A 27,744-nucleotide genomic window follows, 5' to 3' on the forward strand; every position below is an offset into this window, starting at 1 on the left:
TTTATTTACAAATGTTATTTTTTTAAATAGAGGTGGGAGGCCACAGATTTCATTGGAAGAGCCGAGCCATGAGGCCTCACTTGACTCAAAGAGCAAAATGCATACTGATTGAGCAAAATATGCCTAACTTGGTGTCTGCCTCAGCTTCCTTAAATATAAACCTATACCCGCCCCTCTGCCTCCTCAACCCCTCACAACAACCCAATAAGTGGCATCTTCCTCCCTACCCCCCCCAACAGGTGTTGGGCCCTGCTGGGCAGATAAACAGTTGTTTCCTAACTCTCCCGTTTGAGAAGCATGTCTGTGTAACACACACACATGCTTCTCAAACAGGAAAGTTAGGAAACAACTGTTGTATGAGCGAGCTGTGAGCAGATTTACTTTTTGCACGCAGACAGTCTGCAGAAGAACTTTTACTTTTGCACGCTGACGGCTGCAGCCTGCAGACTTATTTTTAGAGACACTGCACTGTGCAGGGCACAACACTTACATATTCTGGGGGGGATAAATGCGATTATATCCTCCCACTTAAAATTGTGGGGGGGGGGATTTGTCCCCCCTATCCTCCCCATAGCCTACGCCCATGAGTACATGGCCTTTGGCCATGCACCCAACAGTCTAGGCCTTCAACACTGTCACTGCTACAGAATGGCACCATCCATTGCACCATGTCACCAACTTCGACTACCCAGATTCAGAGCACTACCACCAGCACTCCTACCCAACCTGCGCACCGGCATGTAACTATGTAGCAAGAAATTGCACCAGTTACCATAATGTAGAAGGAAAACTCTCTCCTGCACCCCTTTACGCTTTCATTCACATACCAGGCCCGCCCCCACTTCCATTCCCAAACTATTGTCACTGCCAAACTACCCACAATCGGTTCGCAACCTATGTCATGTACACTTCATTCCCCTTCAAAAATTGCTATACCACCATTCCCCGCGTAAAGAGGTCTGTGCAAACAGGCCATGGCACAAGCTATCGGTCCATTGCGACACCTGCTTCCAATCACCACACAAAGTAGTTGCCTATCTAGCTTAACGCGACTTGACGCAGTACGCGTGAAAACTGCAGGCACTCCATCTTCTTCCACCTACCTACCTATATCACATAAACCACTTCTCACTTCCCCACCCGTTCCTTCCTTTATTGCTGCCAACGCATTCCGTATGGTACATTTTCCAGATCCTTTCGCTGCCGCACTGTCCTCCGATACACGATGGCGGGTTTCCGAGAAAATGTTGACGCACACCACGCTTACCTGCAGCCAATCACTGGCTGCATCTGAACTTCTTCCAGAGCACACCGTACCGCCAGCCAATGACACTTCTGTCCGCGGAGCGAACAGGGAAATGGGTCCGTGGAGCGAACAGCAAAATGGGTCTGCAGAGCAGAACGAGATATATCGCACCTTTTTTGGGACGTACATTTCAGTTCTCCAGCATTGGATCTTTCATGGATTCACATGCTTGGAATGTTCCCCGTCGTCAGGCTGGGAACCCTCGGTATATTTATAAAGACGTTTTCCATAGGAAAGATTTCAACACTTCTGTGTCCTATCTACGTCGTTCCGTCTGTGTGCTACATGCGGACTGAAAAAGGTTTACGAAGGAGATGGGCACATGGATTGCCTGTATTGTCTTCATCCTCATCATTCTGCAGACAATTGTGAGATTTGTAAAAGCTTCTCACAGAAGACCGTGAGAGACCGTAATAGACATCTGGTGACGTGGCTGAATGACGGGGCTGCAGCGTACCCTTCCTCGGAGGTAGGCTCTACAGATAGTTTGGCCTCGATCTAAATCTCCGGTAGCTCCCCGCCGCATTGTATCTGCAGAGCTGCTGGCGAAGAAGCCACGTTCGATGGAGAAGTGTCCCTCTGAGAAACATTCTACGAGGGAATCGTCATCAAAAGAAAGTTTGTCTTCCTCCTCGTCAAAAAAGGACAGAAAAGATCTGTTAAAGACCTCCTCAGGAGACCATCACAGGCCCTCCTCGAGTCAAGATTCGTCGAAGCATAAAACAAGCTCAAAAAAGGCAAACGCCTCAGGAGCCTGCGCCACAACCACCGCTGTTGTCGACGGGAGTTCGGTCGTCGACGCCTTCATTACCTTCAGCGTAGATTATTCCTAAAGTAGCTTCATCGATTCAGACGATGACGATTGAGAAGTTGGCATCGTCGACGGTGGACCCTCCGGAGGTCTGGCAACCGGAGGTGTACGATCCGATCTTACCAGAGGCCCTGTTACAACAGGAATCGGCCTTCTCATTATCTGTGGAAGACACCCGTTACCAGGTGGTTGGTCCAAAAGATCTGGGACTACAAAGTGTCAATTCGTTGACGGTCTCGAGTAGGCAAAGTATCCCAGTTACATCATTTTTACTGAATCCCCAGGCGGTGTTGTCCTTGGAAATGTTGTCCACATTGAGCCGTTTGGACACGAAGTTGCCTCATATTGGTACACCTGCAGTGGTACCTACTACGCTGGCCGACGACGAACCGGGTCCGGCCCCGCTGTCAACGACCAGGGTGCCAGCATCCCGTCCTGTTAGCGAGGATCCTCCAAGCTCACACCCGAAGGAAGGAGAGTTACCAGATTCCGAGTCAGAACATAGAGAGTCTTTTATGGACATATCGTCCCCTTCAAGAGATCCGACATGGGAATCTGAGGCAGAGGTGGAAGCTCCAAGAAGTCCGGCGGATGACATTGGTTCCTTCCACGCAATGATGGCCAAGGCATGTATTGAGTTTGGCTTGACCCCGGAGGAGGAAAAGAAAGACTGCTTCTTGTTTGATCATATGGGGAAGAGGAGGAAGTCTGTATTCTCGGTCCCCATTCTAGACCACGTCTGGCAAGAAGGGTTACGAACCATGCGCCATCCGTTTTCAGAGCCTGCGGTTAAAGGTAGGCTGGAAAAGCAGTTTAAAGCTCAGGAGTCTACTCCAAAATGTTTGTCTGCACAGCCCTCCCCGGAATCGGTAGTATCGGCAGCTGCTGCAAGAAAGGCGAGGTCACAGCATAAATACACAACTCCCCTGGACAACGAGGCCAGGAAGCAGGAGCCTTTGGCAAGAAAGTTTTGTCGATAGGAGCGACGATGGTAAAGGCAGCTAACTCACTGGCTATTATGGCGAGATATGACAGGGAAATGTGGCACAGTTTAGCCCCCATCCTGGAACATCTACCGGATGAGCACAGAAAATCTGCTATGTTGCTGGTGCGTGAGGGGGAAGAGGCGTCAAACCACTCAATTAACATCGCCGTAGACCTGGCGGAATCAGGTTTCAAACAAATAAACGGAGTGGTTTTGAGAAGACAAGCCTGGCTTAAGTGTACAAACTTTAGGCCAGAGGTACAGTACAAAGTGCTTGATATGCCGTGTGAAGGGGAGCGATTGTTTGGGGAGAAAGTGGACGATGCCTTAAAAGGCATGAAAGAAGACTCCGACACAGCACACTCTCTTGGAGCCCTACAGAGCAGCAGAACTTTTCGATCTCTTCGTCCCTTCCAAGGAGCATCAGGAAATTCACGATTTGTGTCCTCCAGGGACTGGGGTTTCGACAGGCCAATGTACTCCTCTCAAAGCTATAGACGAGCTGCCCAGGCGACTCGAAGAGGCTGAGACTATCAGGCTTCGAGAAGAAGAGGAGGTTATTCATCGTCTACAAAAGACGAGCAGTCCAAGACCCAACAATGACGAGCTTCAGGACGTCCTGGGAGGCAGAGTCTCGCTGCGTCGACGAGTGGGAGAACATAACATCGGACCCTTGGGTGTTAGATGCAGTGAAACTAGGCCACTCTTTGCAGTTCAAAAACGTGCCACCGCACATTCCACCTGCGTTTTTCGGCGCAACCCCATCTTCAAATATTACAACAAGAAGTGGTGCTTGTGCTGCAAAAAGGGGCTATAGAATTGGTCCCAGTGGCCGAGAGAGGTCAGGGAGTTTACTTCGTTGTGAAAAACCCAATGGCAAGTGGCGACCCATTCTAGGTCTCCAAGATCTCAAGACACTGAAAAATGCTTACGCTTCAGGAGGTTATCCGATCTATACACCCAGGGGATTTTCTGGCGTCGTTAGACCTACAAGACGCATATTTTCATATACCAATGCGTCGACACAGAAGATTTGAGGTTTGTAATCAGACTAACCCACTATCGGTTCAAAGTACTCCCATTCGGACTAAAGTCCTCTCCCAGGACGTTCACAAAATGCTTGGCTCCAGTAGCAGCTTGGCTACGAAGGAAAGGTCATCATGTTTACCCTTACCTGGACGATTGGTTGGTAAGGGGGTCGTCGCCGATAATAGCACAAGCAAGTCTAAAAGCCACCATGCAACTTCTGCAGCGGTTAGGCTTTGCAATCAACTTTGAGAAGTCCTCCTTGACTCCCTCAAGGAAATTGGTGTTTTTGGGTGCGGAGTTCCAGACGCAGTCACAACTGGTAAAACCATCCTTGGAGAGTTCACAAACTCCGGCACAAGGCAAAGGAGTGGAAAGCCAACACCAGAGTGTCGGTAAGAAAATACATGTCACTACTAGGGGCCATGGTGTTGTGTATCGCATTAGTAAACTGTCGTCTCTTCATGAGACCAATACAAGAATTTCTGGCAGACCGATGGCCCCAAAGTCGGGGATTATGGTCAGAGAAATGGGCTATCACCAACAAGCTTCTACAAGCGCTTCAGTGGTGGCAACACTTTGACAATCTAACAAAAGGGATGCCCCTGCAGGAACAGGAGTTTCAGATGACAGTGGTGACGGATGCTTCGGACAGTATAGGGAGCCCATCTGGAGTCCCTGCAAGTGCAAGGTCAGTGGTCCCCGGAAGAGTCGACCCTTCATATCGACATACTGGAATTGCGGGAGGTACGTTGGGCCCTAAAATCATTTTTACCACGCATAAAGGGATCGGTCGTAAGAATATTGACTGACAATACAACGACAATGTTCTACCTGAGGAAGCAGGGAGGTACTTGTTCCAGAACTCTCTCGACCAAAGCTCAAGAAATATGGTATTGGGCTCTCGAACAGAAGATCAGTATATTAGCTTACCACCTGTCAGGAGTAAAAAATGTACAGGCGGACTCTCAGCAGAGAGATGAATCAACTGCACGAGTGGGAGTTGAACGACCAACAACTGGCGAATTTCTTCAGCAAATTGGGCCCTCCTTCCTTGGATCTCTTTGCGATGAGAGAGAACAAGAAGTGCACACAGTACGCGAGCAGATGGCCACAACCCGACTCACTGGGGGAAGCATTCTCCTTCCCGTGGACGGGCAAGTTTATGTATGCGTTCCCTCCGTTTCCACTCATCCTACAAACTCTACAATGGATTCACAAATACCCATGTCGTGTGATCCTAGTGGCCCCTTGCTGGGCAAGACAGTCGTGGTTCTCTGACCTACTCCAGCTGTCGATAACGCAACCAGTGAGGTTCCAGAAGATTCTGAACCTTCTATCTCAGGACAAGGGAGCAGTTTGGCATCATGACCCGGACGACCTCAGCCTGACAGCCTGGCTCTGGACTTCTCCGAATTTGGGGCTCTGACCATTTCATAGGACTGTCGTCGAATTTTACAAGCAGCACGGGCTCTGTCCATGAATAATTTTTGGTGGCTAGTACTTCGGCAAGACGACTTTCAGAACTACAGGCGTTAGTTATTGATCCTCCATACTTGAGGTTTTCCAAAGACAAAGTGGTATTGGCAACCAACCCTCATTTCATACCAAAAGTCCCAACTATATTCCACAAGCATTCTTCTATGGTACTGCCGACATTCTTCGCAACACCCTCATCTTCTGCGGAAAAAGCTCTCCATACATCGGATGTAAAAAGAGCTCTAAAGTTTTACCTCAATCGTACTCAAGATTTTAGAGGTACAAGACAACTATTTGTGGCTTATGGCCCTTTGGCAGAGGGAAAAGTTGGGTATTGTCGACGAACGCTTTTTGCCACTCGAAGGCAGGGAAACCTCTGGAAAAGCGTCCAAAGGCCCATTCAACAAGATCCACTTCGTCATCGGCGGCATTGTGGTCCGGTATCCCGCTGGGGGATATCTGTCAAGCAGCATCCTGGTTGGTGCCGCATACGTTTACCCGGCATTATTGCCTTGAGCAGCAACATGCAGAGGATATGCAGATGGGGCGAGCAGTCCTAAGACACCGGTTTCAGTAAGGTAAGCCCCATAGAGGGGTTTATCCTTCTATCAATGTATCTTAATTGGTTTTTACTGTTAATGTACCATGACTGGACGTTTTTTCCATTGCTAAATGCATGTGTAGCTATGATGATATTGGTTTGCATTGCACACCTCCAGTTTAGGAGTACTGCTATACAATCTATTCTAAGCCTGTGAATCCATGAAAGATCCAATGCTGCAGAATGGAATACTTTCTTACCTGTAACTCCTCCAGCATTGGTATCTTCCATGGATTCACATGCTTCCGCCGTCCTCCCCTGCATGCAAACCTTATATACCCCATACTACTTTGGGGGTTAAAATCTGAAGGGAGCTGCGGGGGCGCGGCTATTTATACCACTACATCCTATTGGGGCAGGTGTAAGTGGCCCAAAACGACGTAGATGGGACACAGAAGTGTCGACATTTTTCCTATGGAAAACGTCTTTATAAATATACCGAGGGTTCCCAGCCAGACGGGGAATATTCTAAGCATGTGAATCCATGAAAGATACCAATGCTGGAGAAATGGAGTTGCAGGTAAGAAACTATTCCCTTCTTCGCAACAATAGTGGTCTGATTTCCACCAAACATACAAAAGCACGCTTTCTGACCCAAGCTCCTGATGTAAATTTGGTGAAGATCTGTCCAGCTGTTCATGCTGTAGCCCTGCGCAAAGTTATTCCCCATTCAGTCTATGGAAAAAAAAAATGTGGGACCCCCTCTATAACTTTGCCCCCCCCCCCACGGAACCTCGCCCAACTTGGCAAAAATTCCATATACTTTTTACAAAGTTTGATGAGGATTTGTCCAGGGGGAGTGAAGTTATAAGCTGCTGAAAAAGTGCTCTTCCTAAGAGTTTTGCAACTTAACCATAACTACACAGCCCCTATCGCAGGCCGTGTAATGTATATATTCTCTCATTACAGTGGTTTGGTTTCTGGTGCTGATAAAGGTCAATCCAGAGTTTACATTGCACTTTTCTCAATTGTGAGGTGGTGCAATATGGTCCTCTATAATTGACCAAGCCCTAGTCAGATTGATTGCCAGTTCTCTGAACCAAACACCCAGCCCCTTCTGGGCAAGTTCAGGGCTCACACTAGGAAGGAAGTTCATGCAGGCTTCGTAGGAAGCATCCTGGCATCTGAAAAATGCAATGCTTCAACCTGCCTTCGGTCCGTACCTTTAAAGCTGCATTGTATATATTCATGTGTTAGGACCAATTCCCAAGTGGGGATTTTGATTAAGTAGTTCTGATTTTTCTCATTTGCCCTGTCTTCGTTTTTACTTCTGGCTTACCCAATAATGTAGAAGGAAAAACCCTTGTGGCCCTAGTCTTCCGTCATGGGTATCTTCATTAAATTCACGAGTGAATAATGTATCCCCTGAAAGAAATGGGGGATGAATGTGAACAGTAAGGGATAAGACTTTTGGGGCGGAGGGATGGGGATAGAAAGATTGGGATTTGTTTTTTGTTAAGCAAAAAATGACAGGCAAGCAGTCTAAACTTGGGGGGGCCCCCAGTCGGGTGGATAAAGGACTAGGTGCCAGTCTAAGCTAGTGGCTGATGGGTCCATAGGAGGTCTGATTGAGATGTTGCCCCAAACTCAGTGGTTTGGCAAACAGAAGTAGTGTGCAGAAACTGGAATGGTTGACCCTCTAACCCCGCCCCATAGTGGTCCTGTGTGTCTAGTGGTGTAAACATGGACAGCGTTCGCTCTGCCAACACCCTTACTTGGGCCAAGGAATACCCTTAAGGTAAAAGGGATGCCCAAACCCTATAAAGAGACTCCTCATGAGGTAACACTAGGGCAGCCATTCGAGCCCCCCTAGCCAGACCAGACATGTAGCATTTATATGAAAGCCTCTCCCTTTAAGGGAAACATTTTTGCAGGTGTTTGAACAAATTGACTTCTTCCCTCAGTGCTGAGGCAGACGGAAGCTGCAAATTGTATTGCATACTCTCTCAGTATGTAGAGGTCCTGTGGTTTTTACCTGGGAAATGAAGCATTGGTTTGCACAAACAATAATCTAAGTGAACAGCCTCCTGGGTTTACCAGCATTACAGGGATCACAAAGTTACAATCCCCTGTGATTAAGACATAGCAAAGGTAACGGGTAGCATCCTCATCTACTTACTAGAGGATTTGCGAAGTCCAAATTCACCTTCTGAAAGATCAGACTGATCCAAAGTGACACAGGCAATGGTGGCAGGGCCTCTTGGAGGAGAGCACCCAACCCTGTCCATGACCTCACTGAAATATACGATGGCAGCAGGCCTATATAGAACCTCGGACCAGCATCCACCTGCATCACATAACCACTAGCACATGCCCCAGACACAGAATAGCACAACCCATAGTACACACCTGTCCTCAAGATCTGTAGTTTCTACCCCAGGGAAGGGGGGGGGGACTACTATTGAAAAGCATCCAATTCAGCTTGGGGAGTTGGAGAAGAGAGTTTGACAGTGGTCTGAGAGATGAGCAGGAGGCGGGATGTTGGGCTCCACTCAATCACGCACAGGCATGCAAAGACGAGATGGAGCCAGCGCTGCTGTGAACTTCCTTTATTCACTCCTTCACACTTTCTGCCTTCTCCCCCTCCAACCCCCCCCCCTCCTCCTCCCTCCCGCTCTTTGTGTTGGTGTTCTTAAAGGGGCTGTGTCCCTTTTGTTCATGTACAACACCTCCCCCGTACTTGACATGAGAGCCCAGTTACATCTGTTCGATGAGTCTCACTGGTTTCTTTACTGTCCTAGAGGGTCTCCCTGGGGATTCTCGGCTTTCGCCGGTTGACTCCACTGGGGGTTCTGCTTCTTATTCTTCACTGAAGTTCTCGTCGGGTGTCTCTTGTGTTTCGGGCTCCTCTAGATATAGCTTCTTGAAGAAAGAGGAGTTGCGGGTGACGTCTCCCAGTTCTCCAGTCGCTGTGATCATGGGTCCCTTGATGGCTGTGATGATTCGCGGCTCCGGGCTGTATCGGGTGTCCATTTTCTTGCGTTGTTTGTCGCACCAGGACCATATGCCCCATCTCTAGTTGTTTCTCTTCTTTTCGGCATCTCGTTCTCTGATGGCTATGTCTTCTTCAGGGGTGTAGTCCTCCCATCGGGGAATGCGTGTCCTGGGTTGGTACCTCACCACGAGCTCAGCTGGTGGCTTTCCCGTTGCTTCGTGTTGGGTGTTTCGGTAGCTTCGAAGCATGCTGCAGATGGCCTTCGGGTGAGGCGTCTGTTCCGCTACTGCTTTTTGTCTGGTTAGCTTGATGGTGGCCATAAACCTTTCCACCATCCCGTTGACTTGGGGCCAGAGAGGTGTAATCTTTTGGTGGTGGAATCCTAGGTGGCTTGCAAAGTTTGCGAATTCTCGTCCTTGAAATGGAGAACCGTTGTCGGTCTTGATGACATTGGGGATGCCCCACTCGCTGAATAGTTCGTCCACTATGGGTGCGGTCTCCACAAAGGACGTTGAAGGCATTTGCTTAACAAAGGGGAATCTCGAATATTCATCTATTAATACTAATAGGTAACTCCCTTCTTCTAGAGGTCCATAGAAGTCCATTGCGACCTTTTGCCAGGGTCTTGTCGGGAGTGTGGTTATTTGCAGAGGGTTTGGATTCGGTCCTTTCGCTGCCAGTTGGCAGGGCCTGCAGTGTCTGAGCATGTCCTCCACTATCACGTCCATGTAGGGGAACCAGACATAGTTCCTGAGAAATCGTTTTGTGTTGTCGATTCCCCTGTGGCCCTCATGTGCCAGCGTTGCTAGGGTCTTCCTTAGGTCCCTTGGTGCTACTAGTCTCTTCCCACGTAGCAAGTGTCCTTGGTCAGTGGCTACGAGTTCGTTGTGCATCTTGGCCAGCCGGTCAAGTTCCTTCTGATCTACATCCTCCCCTTCGGTTCCTTTTGTGTGGCGTTCCCTCCATTTGTTGGAACGGGTGAGAGAGACAGCAGCTCTGAGTGTTGGGTCGGCTTTGCTCCTTTCTTCGAACATTGCGGTCGAGATGGTCTGTGGCATGGCATTTGATGACAGGTACGAGATGTACTCAGTGGCTTCACTTTGGTATTCAAACTGTGGGTCGCGACCCCCTAGGGGTCCGCGGGTGCGTCCCAGGGGGGCCCTGAGAGCTCAGCATGAAAAAAGATTTTTTTTTCTTTTTTTTTTTTTTTTTTAGATTGGAAGAAATGGGCGGGCTGAAGCATGAAACTCTCAGGCAACAATGAAAAAGTGGCCCACAGTTGTAAATGGATATTCATTCCTTTAGTCACAGACTGGGCCTCATTACTACTATGGCGGACCAGTAACAACGGTGCTGGTAAGCTACCGGCACCGTTGCTACCGTTCCGCCATAGTAAGAGTTGTGCTCGTGGGTGCTTGACAGCCCCCGCCAGGTCTGACCTCAGCTCGTCTGATGCACCGGCACCGTTATTAACGGTGCCGGTGCATCCGAGCTCCCCCTTCCCATTTGAGCCATATGGGGCTCAAATGGGAATGGGGATCTACCGGCACCTTCGAAAGGGCAATTATCATGTCTGCCTAACTCGGCATGACCTAGTAATTGCCCATTCGCGGGTGCCAGACCCGGATGCAACTCCAGTGGCAGCCGTGCCGGTTTTACCGGCACAGCTACCGCCAGAGTAGTTATGAAGCCCACTGTTTCAATAGTACCCAAAGGGGTGCTTTGTGTTAAAATGTAAGTAAATTGTGATATATTCAGCAACAATGGTCGACATTACTAACTGCATAGTGGCCCCTCACCCATTATGGAGGAGCTAAGGAGCCAGCCCAGTGAAACAGTGAGCACTCCCTCAGCTGCTTTATCCAGCTAATGGAGTGCTCCTGGGCTGGCTGAACTGTCAAAGGGAAACACTGTTTCCCTTTGACAGTTCAGTTTAGTTCCCCAGCCGCACATGCTCACTGAGCCATGCAAGTGCTGGGGCGTTTTGCTTCGCCAGCATTGCATAGCTCATTGGAAATGCTGGCTGGGGCACTGCATGTCTGTATGTCCGAGGGGGAGCTCCTGCGCCTCCTCGCACATACGGACAGAGCAGCTGGAGCAGCACCCACACACAGGCCAATGCAGAAGGTACGTTTATGTTCATTGTTTTTATTTAAACATGTGTATGGATGCGTTATGAGTGAGTGTATGGTGATGGATGCTCATGTGAATGATAGTGATTGCTGTATGAATGTGCAGCGCCTTGCATATACACATAATCATGTTCATTGTGTTAGGACCAGTGGGGCCCAGGGGACAGGGATGGTATCTTTTTACCGGACATCTATCATTCAAAACCCTCTGCCTTGTCCACAAGGCTTTCTGGGGCCTCGGTCCAAAATACCTTCAGCTATTCCTCCGCAAATACCTCCCCTCTCGAGCTCTTCACTCCTCTACCTCCAACTCCCTCAGGGTCAGTCGTTTATCAAAGAAACGAGCTGGGGGTAGATCTCCGTCTTCGGCTGGGGCCTCCCTCTGGAACAGCGCCCTGCCACTCTAAAACTTGAGGAGAACCATCTTTCTTCCTGCACTTATCAGACCTACCCTGTCTGCTGCCTTAAACGTAGCACTTGCAAATTGCTGGCTGCACTACCACTGTTTGTTGCCTTTATTATTTATTTATTGTTATTTATCTGTTTCTCCTCTGCTTCGCACTTTCCACTTCTCCCCCCTTCCATGCACTTTTCCCCTCACACTTGCGCGTTCTCAATGTCACTGGGCCTAGTAGGATCGCTGTTTTATTCTCCTCTGTTCCCCTCCCTTGCCTTGTCACGCTCTAAAAACACTTGTGTACGAGCGCGATAGAAATAAAATATCAATGCCTGCCCCCTGGACTCCCAGCAACAATTGCAAACTGTTTGGCTATTTACCCATTTTTTGTTAAGTATGCTCTACAATGCAACATTTTAACCTATTTAAAAAAAAATTCACAGGGGGAAACCCCCCCGAACCTTCCCTTAATGCCCCTCCACTTAAAAAAGATTCACCAGCCGCCACTGGCCCTCAGACTGTGTTGGGAACGGGATGGGGGAACCGAGGGACTATGGTGGGAGCACAATGGGCGGGAACCATGGGATAGTGATGGGAGCAGAGTGGGGAGAGCCCTGGGTGTGTGATGGGGTGGGGAGAGACCAGCGACTGGGTTAGGAGTGGGATGAGGGAGCCCAGCGACTTTGATGGGAGCAGGTGACGGCGCGCAATATATACTGTCCATTTGGCATTCTGGGGGGTCCCGACCTGCCCAAATTTTGCTCAGGGGGGCCCTGGCCAAAAAGGTTTGAAGACCACTGGGCTAGGGTGTCGTCTTTGTCCAGTAGGGGGTGTCTGGACAGATAGTCTGCTGGGTTGGCATCTCCTCCTGGTTTGTGGACAATGGAATAATCGTACTCTTGCAGTCTTATCCCCCATCGCTCTATGCGAGGCGGCATTTTCGTTTTGGGGTTCCCGAAGATTGATAATGGGGCTTGGTGGTCTGTTACCAGGGTGAATCTCTGGCCAATGATAAAGTGGTGGTATTTCTTGCATGCCCATACTGCAGCTAGGCTTTTCCTCTCTGCCTGGGAGTAGGAGTTTTCCGTGTGTGACAGGGCTCGGCTGGCGTATGCAACTATTGCGTGATGAGCGTTGTCTGCGGTGTCGGTCTGGGCAAGGATGGCTCCTAGTCCTACCGGACTTGCATCGACCGTAATGATGGTGTGCCAGTCCGGACGAAAGTACGCCAGTTGTCGGTTGTTGGTGAGACCTTCTTTTATCGTTATGAACGCTTCCTGACAGGGTGCATCCCATATGAACAGTGTATTCTTCTTTAGGAGGTCGCGGAGCGGGTCAGTTGTTGTGGCGTAGTTCGGGAGGTAACGCGCACAGTATCCCTCCATGCCCAGCAGGGAGCGCAGTTCTGCCGTGGTCGTAGGTGCCTGGAGATCGGTAATGGCCTTAATCTTGTCCGGGTCGGCTGTTATCCCTTTGTTTGAGAATATGTGGCCGAAGAATTTGAGGCTTGTCTTGTTTTTGTCACACTTGGATTCGTTGAGAGTCAGTCCCGCGTCTTGTAGGATGGAGCAGATGGTTCTTAGGGCTCTGTCATGTTGCTCCTGATCTCTTCCAATTAAGATGTCGTCACTATAGTTTAGTGCGTTCATCTCCGATGCTATGAGGCGCGTGATGGTCTCTTGGAAGATCTCTGCGGCAGACGATATGCCGAAATTTAGCCTTTTATATCGAAATAGGCCGTCGTGCGTTGCAAATGTGGTGATGGGTCGTGATTCTGGGTCCAGGACGAGCTGGTGGTAGCCCTGGTTGAGGTCAAGCTTTGAGAAGAACCTCGCTTGGTTTAACCTGATCAACATGTCCTCCATGCTCGGGCCTGGGTGCCTTTTCCTCTGGATGGCTGTGTTCGGGATGCGCATGTCAACGCATATGCGGAGACGACCATTGTCCTTGGGAACTATTACTATTGGCGAAACCCATGGTGTTGGCCCTTCTGCTTTCTCTATGATGTCGTTGAGAAGGAGAAGTTGGATTTCTTTTGATACCTGTTCCATTCTGTCATGCCCCGTGTTCCTGCACACGGACGACTAGGGTCATCCGTTTCCATGTGGAAGTTGCCTTGGCGACTATTTCCAAGTCGCGGGACACGCCGCACTACATTTCCCAGCATTTCCCCTTTTTGCGATCACGTGACACGCCGACAACGCGTCTCACGTCCTGGGAAAGATACTCGTACTTAACTCAGCTTGTCCATGCAACGGATGCTCCTAAAACTAAGCAGTTAGTTGAAGTGCCCGATTCTCGTTATCCTGTTTTCTGAATCTCCTGGACCCGGCTCTTGCTTTAAGGACTATTCCATACGTCTCCTCCCTTACCATTTCTGGCACCAAAACCCTCGACTGTTTTCCCTTTGGTAATCGAACCCCTGGCTTTGTATACGGATTGCTCTCTCCTGCTGCTGTTTGTTGTGACGCTTTCGGATTTGCTTCCCCATCACTGAACTTCCAATTAAGCTTTGTTTATCTCTGGCTGCTATCTTCACGGACTTCCTAAATTCCCCTTCAATATTCTACGCATTCTGGATTGTTTAATGGTACTTTTCATTTTGTCACAAAATACATCACTCTAGGCATCAACGTGACTATATGAACGCTCTCCTGATTCTACTGATCACTACCTGGATTGCTTACCTTCACTTCAGGGACGCTTTGCTGAATTGAATAAGGGATTGCTTTTTGGACACTAGCGGCGCCCTCGTGCCGTTCGGGTTAGGTGAATCTCTGCCCTAACTTCTACCAACTGGGACCTTCTTCCTGCATCACCTGGTTTCCGTGGTGTGTTTGGACTTACATAAGGTTGTGGGATTACTTTCTGGCTAAGCAGGTAAGAGAGGGTAATTGTGGGTGGCTGGTCGCTGCATTTTGGGTAACCTTAGTTACTCTATTGAATCACTGTTTTGTTTGCTCCCTTAGCTCTGTCGTCGCTGCTCCTGCCTTTTCGCTCAAGCCCCTGGCCTGTTAGTTATAATTAAATTCCTACAGGCTATGCTCTTGGGGGGGGAAGTCTTGTTTAGCATCACGCGCAAGGTGTCCCGGAAGAATCTGGTTCGCTGCACGTTCAAGCTACCCCAGAGCGGAAGGGCTTCCCAAGAGTGGATGCTGACTGTATCCTTTACACGGCTGTATCCTTTTATAAAGTTTGTCTAACTGTGACACATTCCTGGCGTAGGATTTCGTTAGATGTCACGCGGGGAGACACGGCGATTCCCTTGTGCCGTGGCATGCTCTCATTAGTATTTTGAGTGTCACTTGTGGGAGACACGGGGTTTCCCTCTTTAACGTGGCATTCCTGGCCTATGATCTCGTTAAATGTCACGTGGGGAGACACGGGGTATCCCTTTCGCCGTAGCGTATCCTATTGCCTTGCCATTGGATATCACATGGGGAGATACAGGGTTTCCTTTTTCCATAACGTGGTTCACCCTTAAGTGTATTTTCGTGAAGTGTCACGTGCGGGAGACATGGGGTTCCCCTCTTTAGTTATCCCTTCCCGGCACCTTACTTGTTGTGTTGGCGCCGCGGGCCTGCGGGTCTTCCTCGCGGCTGGCACTCTCTCTGTTCTTCAGTCCTACGGTCCTCTTCCGGCTCTCTGGTCTTCCACGTAGCTGGTGCTTCAACCTCCGGTGGGCACACGGGCCGCCGCTCGATGATGGGCGCGCCGGCCTTCCGGAGTTGCCGATGGGCACACGGGCCCTCCTGGTTGCTGCTGGGCACACGAGCCCTCCTGCAGGGCTGACGGGCCGCTGCGCTTGCGGGGCACACGGGCCCGCTCGATCTCCGCTGGGCACACGGGCCCTCCAACAGGGCGCACAAGCCGCTGCTGTCGCAGGGCACACAGGCCACTCCTGCAGGGCTGATAGGGGCACACGGGCCCTCTCGATCTCCGCTGGGCACACGGGCCCTCCAGCAGGGCGCACAAGCCGCTGCTGTCGCAGGGCACACAGGCCACTCCTGTCGCAGGGCACACAGGCCCTTTTAGGTGCTGGGCACACGGGCCCTCCTGCAGGGCCGACAGGCCGCTGCACACTTACGGGCGCACGGGCCCTCTCAATCTCTGGTGGGTGCACGGGCCCTCCAACAGGGCGCACGGGCCCTTCCCAACTGCTGGGCTTACCGCCCTCCTGCTGCCGGCACGCGAGGATTCGGATCGGCTTCGTCGCCAGTGTTGGGCTCCACTCAATCACGCACAGGCATGCAAAGACGAGATGGAGCCAGCGCTGCTGTGAACTTCCTTTATTCACTCCTTCACACTTTCTGCCTTCTCCCCCTCCAACCCCCTCCAACCCCCTCCCCTTCCGCTTTCCTCCCGCTCTTTCTGTGTTGGTGTTCTTAAAGGGGCTGTGTCCCTTTTGTTCATGTACAACACGGGAGCTGGTGTTTGGACGAAGAGGTTGGTGGAAGAGTCATCTTGAGAAGAGGATTGGAGGAGCACGGGTCATTGTCATCTAGAGATTAGTTATCTAGAGTATCAACATTTCAGGAAATTGATGGAGGTCACAGCCTTTAACAAGAAACTAGCGGGGGTGGCACAGCTACTATACCTAAGGTGGTGGGAGGAGAACAGGTACACCTTTTAAAAAGAAAGCGATCAGGTTTGGATCCAGCAGACCAGGTTGTTTCAGGGCAGAGACTAGAGACTGTGACATGAGATATGAGACGGTGCAATCTCACAAAGGAGCATATGCTCTCGTTCAGCAGAGAATTACCCTGGGAACCTGGACCCTAGAACATGTGAAGCAGTCAACCAACTGATGGCACCACTCCACAAGCCCAGGTCCGTCCTGGGAAAGACTCGCCAAGTGTCTGGACCTGTTACAGGAGACTGTGTCCAAGCCTGGAAACAAATTGGCTGTGGAAGATGTACCAATGTACTCTGATCAGTGAGTGTTCAGCAACCCTGGATTCCTGCAAACCCAGTGCAAAGGCAAATTCTTTAGGATTTAGTGCATATTTACTGTACCTTTTTTATTTGTTTTAATTTATTTTTCAAAATAAAATGCCATTTTGTTTTTTTACTAAAACGTACCCTTGTAGCACCCTTTTGGTCTCTCCCACCCAACTACCCTGTTGGAGGCTAGAAATAGAAAGTGTTTTCTCTTTAAGTGGTCAGAGATGCCACACACCAGCTTTCTGCAATACAGATACATATGGTAGATAACGAGGATTACAAGTGTGTACACTTTTTCCCCTGCTCCTGTTCTGTTCGGACCTAAAGTTAGAATTTCTTTTTCACATAAACAATTAGCAATAACATTTCTAAGTTCTACTAGCTACGAAGTCGAGCATCCTGTAATTTGGCTAATGGAGGTTTTTATTTTACCTGTCAACAACTTTGATAGTATAGACATGTGCTATACTTTGTATGACTGTCTTTACATACTTTTGTTTTGCAGCGATCTTTTCTGCCTTGCATTTAGAGATCATATTCTAATGGATAACTCCTTTTAGAATGCTTACAGGTACAGTTTGAATCTGGAAATATTGAAAGCCATGCAAGGCGCGGCTCCAAGGATAGGTTATTCTGTTTTCTGGGCATCGTAGGCATGAATTATGCCAGATTTGATGTGTGTATTTCTGAGGCTTGTGGATCTGTTTAGATCTCATGCTCTGCATAGGATGACATCTATTGGGTAGTCTCAGAGTATTACAAGATTTGTTTTCGAAAGCGGATGTTGACAGGGTGTGTTAGTAATACTATCCCTAGTGTGATGTGTACTGTACCCATGGTCCTTCACGTGTTGATGTCTCTCAGATTGTTTCTTCTGCCATTGTGGTCGGTCGCAAGTTGCAGAGTTGCTTTCCAGGCTGATGCCTTTGATTAGTATGTTTATTCGTAGACTTCTCTTTACCGTCCACTTTTGGTGCAGTGTCATCCAACTGCTCAATCCATCGACGGACAACCCCATTGTTGACAAATTCACTGAATCAACCAGACACAGCCTTCACGGGCCTCAGCCCTTACAGTAGGGAGAGAGGAGTAGGTTTTCTTGCCTAACTGTCCTCTCCGTTTTATAATGGGGGGGTGGGGACTGTTTAAACTTTGCCCTACATGCGATAGAAAATTCCTGTGGAAGTACACTTGCTGAGTATCAATTACCATCTCCCTAGGGATCAGGGAAAAGGGGGTGGCAGAATATGCATTCTCTAAAAGGAGTCGGTATGGTAAACCTCTGCCAGATAACTGTGCGCAAAGCGTTCACTTGGCTCCACACGCGCACCTGCGCCCAATGCAGGAATGGTTAGCAAAGCAGTGGGATGATCTAGTAGTGGTTTCGCTAACTCTGGTACAGGCTCTTCGCTGGTGGTCCAGGGACAACCTGCTATAGGGAAAAGTCCTGTGGTCCACCAGTACCAGCGATCCTAACTACAGATGCCTCACTTGCCGGATTGGGGGGAGGGCTCACTTCCTCCACCACACAGCCCACGGCCAGTGGAGACACGCTACAGCCAAAAGACACATCAACTTCCTGGAACTTTTGGCAGTTTTCAATGCTCTTCAAGCCTTTCAGCAACATCTTATAGGTCAAACAGTGCAAGTACTAACAGACAGCACCACTGCCACGTTATAAATAAACAAGCATAGAGGCACAAACTCTGTCCAGGCTATCCCAAAAAATATGGAAGTGGGTACGAACTTGTTCCGAACCTCAACACGTTCCAGGGGAACTCAATGCTCTGGAAGATACACTAAGCAAATACCCTCTACCAGAAGAACACGAGTGGCAACTCACTAAAGATATCCTTCATGGTATATTCTCCCAATGGGGTCACCCCCCCCCCCGTTGGATTTGATCGCCACAAACCTAAACGCACAATGCCAAGACTTTGCATCCAATTTTCCCAACCAGGGCCCAAGGGGAACGCCCTATGGATGAACTGGTCAGGAAAATTGCCTTACACTTTTCCTCCACCACTCGGCAGGATTGTGCATAAGATGCACCAGGAACAAGCCACTCGAATCCTGGTTGCTCCTATGTGAGCAAGACAACCTTGGTTTCCACATCTGCTCAAACTGGTGATATGTGACCCAATCAATCTCCTGTGCCCCTACAACAGGCTAACACAGCACAACAGAGCATCCCTCCACCCTCATCCTCAATCTATGAACTTGGCAGCCTGGCTCCTGAAGTCTTAGAATCTGGCCACCTAAATCTTCCAAAGAGGTGTATGGATATCCTTAAAAAGGCATGGAAACCCAACACCAGACACTGCTATTTCAACAAGTGGAACAGATTTGTGGTATGGTGCATGTCACAAAACCTGAACCCAATCGAATGTTCCCCAGCTAACATTCTACATTACATGCTTTACCTACTAGACAGTACTTAACTCTATCAAAGTACACCTGACGGCTCTGTCGGCTTACACCATTTCACAAAACTAGGTGTTCTGGTTTGGTGGAAAGTTCCTGTCATTAACGCATTCATGGAAGGGGTTAAGAGGCTATACCCTCCCGTCTCTAACCCTCTACCGGGTTGGGATCTTAATGTTGTGCTGTCCAAGCTCGTGGTTCCACCCTTTGAGCCTATGCACAAAGCCAGCCTAAAACATTTCACTTACAAAACTGCATTCTTAGTAGCCATCACCTCTAAGACGAGTCAGTGAGCTACAGGCGTTGGCCGTACAAGACCCTTTCCTCACAATACACAAGGTTGTCCTCGGGACGCATCCTAGGTTTTCACCTTTTTTTCACATGGAACATTTCAAAGTTCCATGTTAATCCATAGAACTTCCTACCTTCTTTCAATATCCATCCAACTCAGCTGAGAGAAGCCTCCATGCACTTGGAGGGCAGTCTTGTGCTATGTGAACAAAACTAAACCCGTAAGGAAAACAAACCAACTCTGTTTCCATAGCACCTGGGAGAGAGGGTGATCACGTATCGAATGCCATCGCCTGCCATCTCCAAATGGATAGTCAAGTGCATACAGCTCTGCTATTCCCTAACCTAAAGAGTTTTACCTTTCACTCCCAGGGCTCACTCTACCAGAGGTACCGGCCCTACCTTAGCCTTCATTACAAACGTCCCTCTAGGCGCCATTTACAAAGCTGCTACATGGAGTTCCATTCTTACTTTCACACAGCATTATTGTATTGACTCTCACTCTAAAGCAGATGCACAGGTGGGACAGGTGGTTCTAAAACATCAGTCTGCCGCTGTACCTTCTCACATCCTTCTCCAGATACTGCTTGCTAATCTATGCAGAGCATGTAACCTAAGCAGATCCATAAGCCTCAGAAGGGATAAATTACTCACTGTAATCTAATTCTGATGCTTGTATCTCCTTATATTCACATGGGCCCACCCTTCCTCCCCTACTAGTCGAAGGCGCATAGATGTTTTCTGGTTTATCATATCTGTACTCGCGTTACACTTCATGAAACCTCATGTCATCAAACAAACAATCTGAGGGACCTTGATGCTTGAAGGACCATGGGTACAGTGCACGTCACACTAGGGATAGTATTACCAACACGCCCTGTCAACGTTATTTTTCGACTTTAGAAAAATCTTGTAATACTCTGACTACCACCAGATGTCGGACTATGCAGAGCATGTGAATCTAAGTAGATACAAGCATCAGAAATAAGATTACGGTGAGTAATGGATCATATATGTTTCACTGAAAAGACTTTGTTAAAGGGATGTGATGGTTGCAAGCAGAACCGAAAACCCCCTGAAATTCGCCAATTATGGTAAGCAAAGCAATCATTCACGCCATCACTGTGCACTGCTAAGACTAACGCCCAGGACATGAAAGATGACATCACAAATGTCATTGATTACATCACATATATGTATGAAGAGGATGTAGGCTACCCCTCCCTTCTACACCTATAGGTATGAGTGATGCACTCAGCACTGTTACAGATATCTTAATCTGTATTTGCTATAAAGCAGATCATCACTTCTTATTAGCAGTAAAAACAATTTTATTTGTAATCATATTTTTTATATAAAAAAAAACCTGTATTCAGGCTTAGCACTGTAACATAAACCACATGTTACATGCATTCAGTTCTTTATATATCTGAGGCATTGCAGCACAACATATTGGCATTCATATGGTGGCTGACAGCAAGCTCTTTGTCCATGCGGTACGACTGTGAGGGGTTAGTGAACAGTGACTTTATGTGTTGGTCTTTTTTCAATGCATATTACATTAATTTGAATAAACGGTCCCTACAAGGGGTTGAGTTTATAATGATGGAAATGTCTGTCATGTTCGCGAACATCACAGGACTGCCCCTGGACATCCGGACTGTTCAGACATCGGAGTTGAAAAAACACCTGTTTTTTGGGCTTTTTAAGGCCATATCCCTTCCTCCTCACTCTCATCTCCCCAGAGATTGTTTAATTAGTTTGACAAGTGCAATGTTGTGTTTTTAATGTTTTCTCTTTGGTGTTCGCGGACACGGACAGCTGTCCGTCAATCCAACATGGCAGTTTAAAAAAATCTGACTTATCTCACACTTTTCACCATCCAATCGGCGGGCGCTTCTGATGTTCGTGGACTTCACCCCACCTTCTTTGCCAATATGAGGCCCATCTGCGGACCCAACCCAGATATCATACATTTTGATTTATCTACCTTTTGGCAGTTTAAAAAAAAGACTGCACGGATTTACACCAAATTTACTAATCAGGCTTTTGCGACCAATCCGCCGCTCCTGCCGCAAATTTGGTGAAAATCCGTCCAGCGGTTTGGGCTGTCCATAGGAGATATTTTTTTTCCATTGAGGCTATGGAGAAAAACACCATGTTTTGGGACCCCCCTATAACTTTGCCTCCCCTGGACGAAACATCACTAAACTTTGCGGAAATAATCTGACGGGACCATATACTTAGTTCGCAACGTTGCGTGAGGATTTTTCCAGGGTGGGCATAGTTATAAGCCACCCAAAAAGTGCTCTTCCTATGGGTAGAGCAACTTAACCACGACTACACGGCCGCTACTGCAGGCGTGTTTATATATACATAGCGAAAAAACTGTTAAAGGGATGTTCTGGTTACAAGTAAAATTGAAAACTCCAGAAATACGCCAGTTATGGTAGGCTAAGCAACCATACCTCATGCCACCACTGTGCACTTCTAAGACCAACACCCAGGACATGAAAGATGACATCAGAAATGTAATTGATGACATCACTGATATCGCATATCTAGGCCACTTGTTTTTGTTCACTTACATATTCAGGCCAGTTGGTTTTGTTCATGGACAGTTTGAATATAAATATTCAAAAGGTGCTATATATCTAGACGTTAACCTTCTCGTATGTTCTTAACGTACTTTCGTTGGGGTTTGGTCTCAGCTGATGGTGCACATGTCTGGGGCCATAAGCAGGCATCAAACACAAACTGTATTGGTGCACATGATGATGAACTTTAATGTTGACCTTTTCTGGTGGTGATGTTTCTTCCTTACTTTAGTTTCCTTGTATGTACCTCTGATTTGTCTGCATTGAGGGTCTTAATATTTATTGTTTGTACTAGCCCAAGTGTGTAGCAAGTCTTGAATTGTTTGCTATTTATTCCATGCTTAACATTACTCAAAACTCTAAGGTAACATTCATAATTTTACTATCCAAAATTAACAGATTAAACATATTGTACTTCTATGGTGCATGCTTCAGCCATTGCCTATGTGTATTTATGATTGGGTTCCTGTATTAACACTCAAATATAATGTTGTGCTTAGATGAGTACATTCTTTAATACATTAAGTAGTCCATAATAGGTCTCTCGATCTGACATCTTGTTACCAACATTATAAACACAACCCATTGTAGGGACTTAATCAAAATTAATGTCATATGTGATGTCATCAATTATGTCCTCAATGACATTTGTGATGTTATCTGTGTCCTGGGTATTAGTCTTAGCAGTGCACGCTGGTTATGGTTTGCTTAGTTCACCATAACTGTTAAAGGGACGTTATACTTGCAAGTAAAAATGTAAACCCCCCTGAAATTCAGCAATGTTTTTTTTTCTGTAAATTTGATAGGTTTTTGAGTTAAAATGGTTCATGTTACATCATTGTATATAAGTTAATAATTCCTCTTAACATATGATAGAACTGTAAACCTCCTTTAACGAACATATTTTTTACACTGCATACTGATGAGTGTCGTTATCAGCAGTGCATGCTGGGGATGCAAGTCATGGTTGAATTGCCTAGGGAATGTGGCTTGACCATGACTCTAGCACCACCAAACTACCCATGTTATCAACTGCACCTACCCTGAATACTTGTTCAGTGTCCACTATACCCTCATAATGTGACCAATGGCCAGTGCTAATGGCTTACAGCCATGGCCAGTCTCCACAATCCTTGGGGCATGACCTTTGGCCATGCTGCATTCCCCAATTGGCAAATTAGACTAAACCTTTATCCTTGCTGAGGGTCCGGCCCATTTCCCATTCACCAAAGGGATCACTTTTTTTTTGTACCTTCATTATGACACTTTTCAAGAAGTAAAACTTGACAAAATTGCAAAACCATGGCTTCAGGTCCTTGTCAAGGTTCCTTGCACAAGTTTTCTGTAAATCCGTCCACGTTTTATTTTTTTGAAAAGTGTCAAAATGTACATACAAAAAATAATCAAAACTTAGCTCCCACTTGACAAAATTAATTCATACTTTGCATGAGCATTCATGGTTGTGTCTGTTGATATTTGGCAAAATGTGCAAACATGTTTTAAGAAACAAAGTTATAAGCCATCTAAAAATGTTGAGACCCCCGCCCCCTCTAATTTTGCCCCCTTTGACAAGCTCCCATCAAACTGTGCAGTAACATTCAAATCTGGGTTTTAAATAGTTTTGCAAACTTTTGTGCAGTTTTGTCAAACTGCACCACATTTATAAGCCTTTCAAATATTTTGGGAACCCTCCTCTAATTTTGCCCCCTCTTGGTGAAACAGCACCACACTTTGCAGAACAATACAGGGTCTGGTCTAAAATGATATTGCAGAATTGCATGCAGTATCATTTAGTGGCACCAGTTATATGCCATCCAAGACCTGCTCCTCACTGACCCTATAATGCCGAAATATGCATGGATGTCCCTGAACATCTGTGATTGTGGATTTCATAGAAGAAAAACGCCTGATTTTTGTTTTCTTACGCCTATATCAGATCCCATCCTCATCACCCCAGAGATGGTGTTATTTGTTTGACGAGTGCAATGTTGTTTTTTGTTTTTACTGCAATGTCCTTGGACTACAGGCGCTGATCGTGAATCCATCATGGCGTCCATTTCTAAAGTTTTGGCGCAGCTCACGTTTTTAATTGACAAATCTACAAGCACATATGTCTGCGAATGCATCTGTGGACCCTGAGAAATGAGGCTGCGAACCGCACCAAGATATATGTTTCAGAAAACTACCGGAAGGATTTATACCAAATTTCTAAAAGCACTCTTTCGTGGTCAAGCCGCCGCTCCTGGCGCAAATTTGGTGAAAATCCGTCTAGTGGTTTGGGTGGTAGGTGCGAGCAACATTCTTTAATTTCATTTTCGTTGCATTTGAAGATTTCCACACATTTCTGGATCGCCCTATAACTTTCCCCCTGGCCCTGGACGAAACAACATCAATTTTTGCAACGCCATTCTAAAGGGGCCATATACTTTTTTTTGCAAAGTTTGGTGAGGATTCGTCCGGGGGGAGGGCAAAGTTGTAAGCCGCCCAAAAAGTGCTCTTTCTATGAGTTGAGCAACTAAACCATATTTACAGGGCTGCTGCCGAAGGCCCTGTAATATGTATGTATACAGAGTATTACATGATTTATTTTCTAATACGAAATAGGGACATTGACTGGGCATTCCTGTAATACTATCCCGACTGACATTTACTGTAGCCATGATCCCTCATGCGTCGAGGTCCTACAATTGTTTTTTTTCCATCATAGGGTTGGTTGCACTTCGCAGAATTTCTCGAAGCTTGCTTGTGATTGAGCACACATTCAAGAAATATTTAAAGATATTTTATTCTAACAAATTTACTGATCTCTCAAAGGAGCATGGTGACCACAAGACTGTATGTAGCGGATAGTGGTTTTGGAGATCTGCATGCGATGGCTACAGCTACAGACTTTGTTGGCCTTCACAATAGTGTGGAAAACGCCTGTTATAGTTGAGGAAAATGTCTCCTTACATTACCCTAGTAATATCTTGCTGTGCCCAAGCTTTTGACATAGGATAATACCCCTTTTAAATTCTGCTCCACGTGCAACACAAAGTTTCTGTGGCAAGACAGTCTACAACTTTATTCCAAGGGACCACCGGGAAGACAAATGTTGGTTGTGTAACATTTTTAAGCCCAAAACGCAAAGACTGAGTGGTCGAAATGCTGGGCCACTCTGGAGGAGCATGTGAAGATGGCGGCCTACCCTGGAGGCAGTTTTTGGGGTAAGATGCTCCTTCCATCACCTGAATTGCCGCCACCAACTAACTGGGGCTTAGTCAAAACAGGTGATGAATTGTATGAGCCACACTGAAGGATCCTTCCAGAAGCAGTGAAAACCTGTCCTGAGCTCTTCATGTAAGCACACAAAGGGTTTCCCAGCACAATGCAAGTGCAAAAAGGCTGCACAGCTTCGTGCCTGAAGAAGAGTGTTCAGAACATTACTTACTCGTCACGGAGTGGGAGAATGTTTACTTAACTGTTGGGAAAATGGCTTGTTGCTGATAATGACTACAATAGTTGACTTATCTTGCAACCGCTGTTTTCTTTATTGTGCTCTACTGATATTTTAATGAAAATCATAATATCACCATACCAGTGTAGTAGTGCCGACAATGTGATGAATGCATTTCCTTAGAGCCCAGAGTATTCTAAATATTTGTCTAGGCCTGTGCAGGAAGCTTGGTGGATTGTTAGTTACAAGGCAATTCAGTTTTTAAAATATTGTATTGGTTCCCTGTGGTAATGAGCTTATAATACAGTGGTTAATTGGTTTTTGTATGGTTTGTTTAAATGTTATCAAATACCTGACAAGCCATAGTTTGTGCATAAAATGTAATTTTCTCCAGCATGGGGTCTGCTCATGAATATTCCCCATCAGGCTGGGAATCCTCGGTAAAAGAAAAAAAACTTTCACTTTCACTTACAAACTGTATTTCTCCTTTTAACCAATCCCTGTACTCTGGGTCATACTGCCCCCAGCCAATGACTGCCCTCTCCCTAAGCCCCTCCTCTGGCAGCCATCTTCAGATTTTTACTGTTCAAGTTTTGGGAGTCCTCATGTTTTGCTCCGTGAGCTATTCTATGTTTTTTGTGCTTTTTCAAGAAGTCCTATTTTTGTCAAACGGAGCCTGTGTGCTCTTTCTCTCCATCGGCTGACAAGCAGGGACTCGTTTGTCAGTGAATTTCTGTGCCCATCAAGGGCATGAATTGTCGAGGTTTCATCGAAGATTCCAGAAGGCCATCGGGCCTACTGCGCTCTCCGGACCATGTACGAAGAGAAGAGAGAAGCGCTCCCTTTTCAAGCTCTGCTCCAGGTGCGGACTGTGGAATATGTTTTTAGAGGACAAACCCCTTTAGTGCCTCTGTCTCCATCCAGACCACAGGGAAGCAGATTGTGAAATCTGCCGAGGGTTCTCCAAGCGTACTATGAGGGATTGTCACAGTAGACTGGCAGCGTGGTTCAGTGCCAAGGCCTCTACCCCATGCTCCAAGTAGGGGCAGACCTCACCCAGACCGGCCAGTCCAAGGAGCGGGCTTCTAAGCCCTTTGAGGGTGCCCCATCTGCGGGGGCCCAAGACAAGGCCAAGCACAACAATTCAGTTTGTCTGGTTTGCCGCGCAAGTGGGTCCTGAAATGGGCAGGGTGCGCTCAACTACACCATCTGCCTCCATCGATCCAGCTCCTCCTCAGAGGAAATCGAACAACCTGGCTAAGCTGCGGGAGAAGCCAGAGAAGAGGGTTCAAGAGAAGGCTACCGACCTGGCCAAGAAGGCCTAGGTGACCCGAGAGAAGTCATCAATGATCGGTGGCGGCCGCTCTCAGGAAGGCCAAAGAGGCTGGCCCAGTCAAGGTAGACCCGTCTGCCCTTGGAGTATCCCTCCCCCCAGGGGCAGTGGAGAAGACACCAGAAAAGAGGATGCTGTCGCTAAGCCCGAACCCGACCCCTCAAAAAAAGGGATTGGAGGGGGCGAGGAGGTCTCAGGACAGGCTGTCCTCCAGGGCTCGGATATTTCTTCCTCGGATGAGGACCTGGAGTCCATTCACATGATCCTTAAGGAGGTGGAGGATGATGACTATGGCGGAAACGCTGACTAGGATGGTGGCGGAAATCCCAACAACGACACAGGTCCTGACTCTGCAGAGATGAATCGCTGGACATCCTTTCGACCCTGCTCACGCTGGTGTCAGAATTTCAGAAAAGGAAGCCGACGGCCCCGGATCAACCTTCGGCGAAAGAGGAAGTGGCACCCTACGCCGCTGCATCAACCTCCACACAAGCGCTGCGTGCCTTCCTCTTCACCCCTCCCCCTGATGGACCCGAACACAGCTACAGGGACTACAGACAATGGCATAGCCACAGCGGGCGGCTCGCCGCAGCCAAGGGCTTCTCCACCGGACGAGGTGGGTTTGTTTAATGCCATGGTCGCCAGAGCATCCAAACTCTTCCCACTGATGCCAAACGAGACCAAAAAGGAAGGTTTCCTCTACCAATAGTGCAAGGCCAAATGGAAGGCCATCATGGTGGTGCCTTTCCTGGATGACATTTTGGAGGAGGGCCTAGCCTTGTTGAAGAACCCAGCCAAAAGAGGCTGGAGAAAAAGTACTGGGCACCGGAGGCCACACCCAGGTGTCTACGATCGCAGCTGTCACCGGACTTAATAGTTTCGACGGCTGCAAGGAAGAGGTAGTCTAACTCCTCATCCTCTGTCCCTATGAACAGTGAGGGCAAGAAATTGGATGCCAGTATCTGCTTCCGTCGTGGCTGGCTGAAAGCCACCAATTGCCGCCAGGTGGTCCAGATGAAGGTGCCGGACATGCCCTTCAACGGGGAC

Source organism: Ambystoma mexicanum, chromosome 1p (genome assembly GCF_040938575.1).
Source record: "Ambystoma mexicanum isolate Mex_15411 chromosome 1p, UKY_AmexF1_1, whole genome shotgun sequence".
Lineage (NCBI taxonomy): Eukaryota > Metazoa > Chordata > Amphibia > Caudata > Ambystomatidae > Ambystoma > Ambystoma mexicanum.